This window comes from Eucyclogobius newberryi, unplaced genomic scaffold, assembly GCF_026437365.1.
Source record: "Eucyclogobius newberryi isolate DKJ021-1_F unplaced genomic scaffold, fEucNew1.0.hap1 SCAF_20, whole genome shotgun sequence".
Lineage (NCBI taxonomy): Eukaryota > Metazoa > Chordata > Actinopteri > Gobiiformes > Gobiidae > Eucyclogobius > Eucyclogobius newberryi.
This window is the reverse complement of record NW_027315835.1, coordinates 12,771,898-12,778,837: the sequence shown is the minus strand read 5'-3', so window position 1 is coordinate 12,778,837 and position 6,940 is coordinate 12,771,898.

The window sequence follows — 6,940 nt, the reverse complement described above, 5'->3', positions numbered from 1 at the left end:
TTATGGATTTGTTGAAACTTATTTTCCATAATACGTTTGTCTATGGACATAAGGCTGCTGTTTAGATCTTTATTATGGCCAAATATCCTTATTATTGCTTTGAAAATCTAACCCGATCTACTATACCAGCCTGGATATGCAGCGTTACTAAAACTAGAATATTGGTTAGTCATTTGCTTGCTTCATATTACAAACTGAGCCCGTGCCCCCTCCGTCTCTGTCTCTCTCTTCTCTTGTAGTATATGAGTGTAGGTTCTCTCGGGAGCAGCTTAGCCTGGAGTCACATGGCTTGAAGGGCAGAGAGTGAAAAAATGAACGAGGGCAGCGAGAAGGAAAGAATTGATTTTTCCAGTCAGAAAGGCCGTGCCACAAGGAGCCAAGTCCACCCCGGGGCGGACGGCTGAGACGCTGGTGGAAAAGGCCAAACGCTGACCTCAAGAAGCGAGCTTGGGGTTGTTTTCTATTCTGAGATTCAGTGAAGTGGTTGAAGCGTTATTCGGGGGGAAATCTGTTGGCATAGAACAAGTTTGGGTTTTGAGATGCTCAAGACTCAATTTGATAGTACGGTACATTACTGTCCCCATGGGAAATTTGTTTTCTGCAGTTGACCCATTCAATGTCACGGGGAAAACCTGTCAGCAGCAGTGAGCGATCGTAGTGGGGCGCCTTGTCCAGATCCAGAGCTACATTTAATGCACAGGAGTTAGTGAATTTGTTAGTTTAAAGTTTATTTAGGGTTTTTAGCAAACTGATACCCAGACACGTATTAGTAATATACTCATATTCATAATTTACTCATATATACTAGTATTGAAATAAGAAAATAGTCTGAATAGGTAACAATGGTGAAAGCAGTGTTCATTTTCTCAAGAGCTGAGGAAGGCCACAGATTGCAGCCGTTTCATGGTATGATAAAAAATAGAAGTCTGTTCATAAGAAACTAGTTTATAGTTCCTGATCTGGTTTGAGGCTCTCAAGAGAAAACCTCGAGAGAAAATAATTTCTACATCGATTAAAAAGTATTTTTCAGGTCGCCCAGGGAATCTATGCACTGTTGACTTGTCGGTCACATGAATATTTTGGACATTTTACACAAATCAATCTACTTTATAGCATATTTTAGCGGCGAGACGCTTCCCTCATTCTCCCGCTGCATATACAACGGAAGTGCTGATCCGTAGAGACAAAAGTGGGCGGAATAAGGTGAATACAGATTTGCATTATGTCAAAAGGCCAATTCCAAACATTTCCGGTTATAACTTATTTCAATATAGTTGTTACATGTTTTTACTTCATGTTTGTCCATTTTTTTTAATTATTTTTTTCTTAAGACCTTCTCTGTGCACTTAAAGCTGCAGGGCAATTTGAGCGAGAACAGGAAGTACTAGACCTGAAGACACAAACCGGGAAGAAGACGAACCAAAACAAGTTGCCCTGGCTGGTGGCCATGACAGTCGGCAGTTCATGAGGGTTTCCATGGTAACGTGCAGCAGAGCCTCAGCCCTCAGCGTGAGCCCTGCTACAGTCTGCAGAGGAGGAGAGTGGGCAGACCGAGCCAGAGCTTCACTGTTGTTTATCACTTATTATTGTCGTTGTGCAATACCAACGTTCGCTCCGTGACTCATGCAAGTTCAGATGTTTTCAACCAAAAACCTAATTGAAGGAAAATAGCTTGCCACAATTGTCACGAGTCTTCAACATTAATTGTGCCAGTGAGAAATATGTGTCACTGTACATAAATAAAGGCAATTAGCTATCATAATTGTCCACTTTCTAATCTAGTTTAGTCTTTAGTTTGATCCTTTCTGGGTTTTAGTCCTAACTTAGTCCTGAAATTGACTTAGTTTTACATTTGATTTTTGGTTTTGGTCCAGCTTCAGTCCTGGTTTAGTCCTGGTTTCCTTTACTGCCAATTGTCAACAACAGCATTTGTGTCAGTTAAAAGCGGTACCATTCATCACAAGCCTCGTTTCCATTGAGTTACTATGGAGTGGATCGGTATGGTTTGAAAGTGTATCTACTGTCTTGAGTGAACTGGGCCATTTGAGACAGCAAAATGCAGATATAAACAGAACATAGTCATTTCTCACCGACTTAATCTTGTGTTAAAGTGATGTCATGTTTCCCGTGATTGAACTGTTACGTCGAGGCACAACACTCACAATTTTTCCTGTGCATAATGCCTATAACATAAGCCAAACCCAATACCTTTAAAGATGTTAAAAAGAGGTGTAGAGTTTTCATCAAAGCAAACTGTGCAGATAACATGCCTATAATTACACCAATATTAACATTTACATATTATTTTGAATCAACAGTCTCCACCTTTTAATTCTATTCTCTACAGATCATTTGCATTGCTCGTTTTTCTCTCACAATCCGAGGCTTTTTCTCCTTTTTCTGTGCGATTGCCGTCATCGATTCCGTTTAAGCGCTAACGAGGCAAAGAGCCCGTTCACCCAGAAACGGTCTAACTGCATGTGACAGCCACTGCAGAGCGACCCACAGCCACAGCTCTTTGCCCACAGACATATGGATCTCCGCTTCAACCGCGCTATTTATACATCCTCAGAACTGGGAAAAGGCACAGTTTAAAAGGGACGTGGACATAAGGAACTTGTCTGTCAAGGTTCAGAAACGTACTGAATTAGACAAAAGAGGACAAATCTCGACGAGGTGCAAAAGGAGAGAGGGTGACCACTGCTATGGCACTGATCATGTCACGCAATGGAAAAGATATTTAGACATTCTTGGACTAAAACTTAATCGTCTTCAGGGGTAAATGCTCTTTCCATCTCACAATCTAGTTAAGTGAATGTTGCAAATTTACTTCTTGTCTCAATCTTGTCCAGAATCTCATCAAGTAGTCTCGGGTCACTTGTGTCTCAAATTACTGGGTCAAAATGATGCTATTATGTGTTATGATGTGCTCATTTATTTACCTGCATGGTTGTCTACACACACTGCTAGAATCATTTACATACATGTTGTTTTCTGCTGTGTTCTCCTGTCCCCTTAAGCTATGATTTGGATTCATGGCATTCACATTTCCTTAAAAACGAATGTTCTCAGTGTGACAGTGTGTCAACAGAGTGCATAAAAAAGTAAAACATGTTATTCATATACCACAACACTGAAGTTCTTAAGATAAGATATTCCTTTATTGTCCACACATGGGGAAATTTCATTGTTGCAACGCAGGTAGATACAGAGGAAAAGGACAGATAACTTATAGGAAGTGTTAAAAAACACTCTTAAAGGTGGTATGGACAATTTTTTTCAGCAAATTTTTTATCATATTTCCTCGTGGCGTGGATAAATCATTTGTCCTGCCACGTATCAATCATAAAACGCACCTGCCGCTCACCTGCAGCCGCGTGCGGTTCGTCCCCACGTTTCCGCGTGCCTAAGCGCATGGATCTATCATAATATAGTTCCCTCAGTGTACGGGGCAAAATGAAGACGGAGAAAGACAGTTCGAGCTGACTCAGAAGTGGACAGAAATCTACGGGAGACGAGAGATGCGATGCGCTCCGTTGCGCAAATAAACAAACGCACGTGTGTGTTGTATCGGTCCGCACGGGGGAGTGCGCATGCGCACTGTGACGGAGCCAGTCCGTCTTTAACTGGTGTCGGCGCTTATTTGCCGAGCAGCCGCGGGGCCCGTCATGCCCGTGCGCACTTTCCAACACACACTCATACATTCCCCGCTCCCCGCGTTTCCCTCTGTTTCATTCATTCGCATCAGGCGCTACACACGCATCTTTCCCCGCACTCCTCCGTCACTAATCCGCCAAGGGTGCACACTTGCGCGCGTTAGGTTCATTCTAAGCATACACACGCCAATTGTTACCTGTTTTGTCACAAAAGCCGCGCTCCGCCGATGCGTCGCGTTGGGTCGAAACCGAGCCAGGACTTCCTGGAAGTTTAAATGGACGTTGTTCGCGCTGTGGTGCTGACCATGTGACACCGGGTATTTTATGTGTTTATATTGCTTTATTTTGTGTATATAATTAATGATGTATTATGTTGTAGGAAGAGGCCACAACAGTTTATTGTCAGTTTATTTGGGATTTGAATTATCTAGTTATTTTGCTCAGTGGGAGGGGCAAGTGAGGAATAAAGGTGAGCCGCTCTTGGCTGGGGAGGAGTCTGTCTCCAACAACAGAGAAGGTAATAGTGTGCGCAGAGAGAGTAAAAGAGAGAGAGTAAAGGAGAGAGAGTGAAGAGAGAGAGTGAAGAGAGAGAACGAGTTAAAGTTGAACTCATAGTTGGAACTCTGTAAATATATGTTTTTGGATTTTTGGACCTTTTTGCTCACTGTATATATTTTTGCACTGTTGCACTATTTTTGCACTTCGGTTTTGGCACAATAAATCCACCTGAGCACTTGAAATCTGACTTCGCCATTGTTTTGAGAGAGAGCCCCGCTACACGCACTTCCGCCTGCGTTCTCAAATCGACGAAAAATCGTCCATACCGCCTTTAATAGAAGAATTCTTATAAACAAAAACTGTTAGAAACAAACTCCTATAGACAAAACCTCTCATTTCCTAATAAGGAATGAAAGGGGGGAAATAAAAATAAAAATAAAAACAGCTAGTGTAAGACATAACACTAATAATATAATAATAATAAAAATAATAATAATAATAATGGTAAAAATAAACACTCCATTTTCATCAGTTATATGCACATGAATGTGACACTATTGCATGTGAGTACGACAGTAGTAGTTCTTATCATTTCTCTCCAACGGTACAATGTATTCAAGTATCTACATCGTTGTGTTTTGTTGATTTGAGCCTGTTTGAGTAATCCAGCTAATTTGTTTTATCATCTAGTGATAATCTCAAGAACGTGCTTCTCTTGTGTTTTAATTCAGATCTCAAATTGCCCCTCACTAAATAGTAATCAACATCACACCTAGCAGCCATTGTTGTTTGCTTTATTTAACATCTTGACTTGTACCCTTTTCGTTATACAATGCAAAATACCAAGACTTAAGTGCATCAGCGTGTGTGGATTCAATATGTGTGCGTTCTGTTCATCCTGATCCACTGGTTGAGAATCGTCTATCTACTAACTACTTTTGTCTATCTTGTTTTAATAAATCCTCTTGCACATCTATAGCGTGTCTTCTAGTGACTATAAAAGACCTAATGGTGTGTGAGAGAGGTGCTGAGCCTTTGCAGGAGGTGTGATTTATGGCTCCAGTCGCTGTCCCGTCCCGTATCCTTGTGTCTTCATTCAGGTTCTTTGTGTGTGCTGAAATGGAGCATTATGATTTATTGCCTTAGTAACACTATGATATTCGAATACCTTACATTCCAATTCCTACTCCCTTTGCTAATGGCTATGCATAGGTTAGGTAAGTGAATAGGTAAGTGAATAGGTAAGTGAATGCTTGATGAAGATGATGTACATTGTGGGTTTGTTCATCTGTACATGCCATATGAATCATCCACTACGCAGGAAGTATGAAGGCTTGTATGCTTCACACTTCAAGCCCGCAATCTTCTAGTATCTGTTACTTTACCGCCATTGCAGGAATATGGTGATGTTCTTTTTGTTAATGTGACAACAAAATGCCTTGTTTGGTAGTGCGTCAACACGGAGCCCGCTTAGAGTAAGGATGACTGTTTTACCAGGTTTTTCAGTGCAATAAATATAGAAAATGAAATAAAAACCTTTCGTATGATTCTATTTTTTGGCAGAAATGTTATGTACTGTGGCTGAAAGATGTGTTATGTCATGTGTTATGGTCGACTCACCCATCAATGCACTACATGCCAGGGCTGAGTGTTCGGAGGTAAAGTCATTGGATGTCCTTGATTTATAAGACTATTTGCGGCTGCGCTCCTTCATATTTATGCTCCCTTTGTCAGAAAGCTGAAAGCCTCTCTGCTCTGCGTTCATGTGACATTTATCATGCGTTTGTCCCTCGAGTGCGGACTGATATAAGGAGGCGAGCTTTTAGTTATGATGATCCCACAACTTGGACACTCAACAAAGAATGAGAATGCTGTGAATATGTGTTTGTGCCTCTAAATGTAGTTTTCTGGTGATTTTACACTGCTCTTATTCCAGTATCTCTTAAAAAATGTAAAATGCCTTTGTAACTTGTATGTTGTTACGCGTGCTGCTGACCAGGGCACTCTCACAAATTAAATTGTGATCTCAGTTGGTTTTAATCTGGTTGATTAAAAGGCTAATAAATGAATAACAATAATAGTGTACGGTAATGTCTTAAATAGCTTTTAATTTAGAGACCGCTCCTGCTTCAGAGGCTCAAATCAGTCCTCTTGTTGGTATACCACTGTTTGGTTCAGGGATAGTCCAAGGATAGTCCAGTTTTATTTCTGGTTTAGTCTGGACTTTGTTATTTTAAGCCTGTTTTAGACCCATTTTAGGTATAGACAGTTACTTGGTTGTTATGTTTTAGTGATTTTCATCCTACTTTCTTCCTGCTTTCAGTGTTTTGGACCTGGTTTAAGATGAGATGAGTACCTACTGTTTTACTCCTTTTTTCAATCTGGGTCCAGTCCATATTTCAGCTGCTTTAGTTCCTGGTTTGGACCTGAATTAGTCCAGTGTCACTCCGCGTTATATTCCAAGTCCTGTGTGGTCCCACTTTCATCCTATTTCAATCTATATTCAGCAAAGATCCATTTTAACCTGGCGAGATGGTACTGAACATTTTCGTCACTGCTTGTACTGTATGTATGAATGGTTGCCAAAATCTGAGTGTATTTTTCTTTGTTTTTCAGCGAGAAGAGGAAGCTGCAGGTCAACGTGGCCAGTCCCATTCAGTGCAGCATGAATGGGCGAAAGTGCACCATCATCGTCGAAGCCAAAATTAACCAATCACAACCCGACTTCACCAAGAGTCGCGCCGGGTACATACTGTCCGTGCCTGGGAATTAATACAGTTTAATAA